At 52.1% G+C, this 904-nt stretch overlaps 1 protein-coding gene across 1 annotated transcript in view; it reads left to right on the forward strand.

The window, feature by feature from the left end:
• The window catches only part of LOC119586839 (neurogenic locus Notch protein-like), a gene marked incomplete at its 3' end in the record, with an annotated part of 145,347 nt that overhangs the window by 124,468 nt on the left and 19,975 nt on the right, over window positions 1–904 (forward strand).

Raw genomic sequence — 904 nt, forward strand, 5'->3', positions numbered from 1 at the left:
GTGCCAGTCCTAGTGTGGCAGGAGCATCAGTCAGCAGTCCGGTCAGCAGATAGAGCTTCCTGCGGGTCCGGTCGCTAGCTAGCAGGAACCGATGAGACAGATAGCCAAGAATAGAATGAAATCACCGTTTAAAAGCCGTTCAAAAAGCCCTAATCGTTTAGTGGTCAGATAGGCCTGAAATGGAATACAGGAATTCGTTATCGTGGCCCTTCTGTATCTGTGCCCTGCTTGTGTCTGTATGTGTGCATGATGTTGTGCTTACGGAGGTGTTGCAGATGCATGATGAGCCACCCTGCGATGCTTAATGGCGTTCCTGAATCAGCAGGCACCCACCTGCAACGCCACTGCTGCCAGTACCACCTATCTCACTGACAGTGTCCGTAGCTCAGTGTGCCCTGACACATCCCTCGCAAAGACGACCTTACAGAAAGGGAGAGAAAGTCGTACCGCCGAAAATCAGTCGTACTTTTCCCATCGTTCCTCATAGAAGCACGAACCGAGGGAGAGATAGAAGTCGTCCCCTTGGAATCAGCCGTTCCTTTCCCCTCCCTCAGTCCTTAGGTGAAACCACCCGATATAACACAGGGACGTTAGGGGGGAGGGAGGGACGCTACGATCCGGATTTCAGGGGGGGTGATATCACGGGTAATTAAAAATTTCAGGAGCGGGGGAGAAATTCGAAAGAATCTCCCGCCATGGTAGAGTTCGCGCGATTCCAGCTCCGTAGGATGTCGTGAAGGAAAATTCCTCGGTTCCTTCGCGAGTGGAAATCCCCCCCCCCCCCCTTATCTGTAAGGCATCATGATTATCGGAGCGCTCGATGTCCTGCTCTCCGCGGTGACTTCATTGGTGTTTGCGTAAGTAAGGGTGTAGTGAAGGCAGGAGAAATTGATGGGGAAAATGA

Source organism: Penaeus monodon, chromosome 22 (assembly GCF_015228065.2).
Source record: "Penaeus monodon isolate SGIC_2016 chromosome 22, NSTDA_Pmon_1, whole genome shotgun sequence".
NCBI lineage: Eukaryota > Metazoa > Arthropoda > Malacostraca > Decapoda > Penaeidae > Penaeus > Penaeus monodon.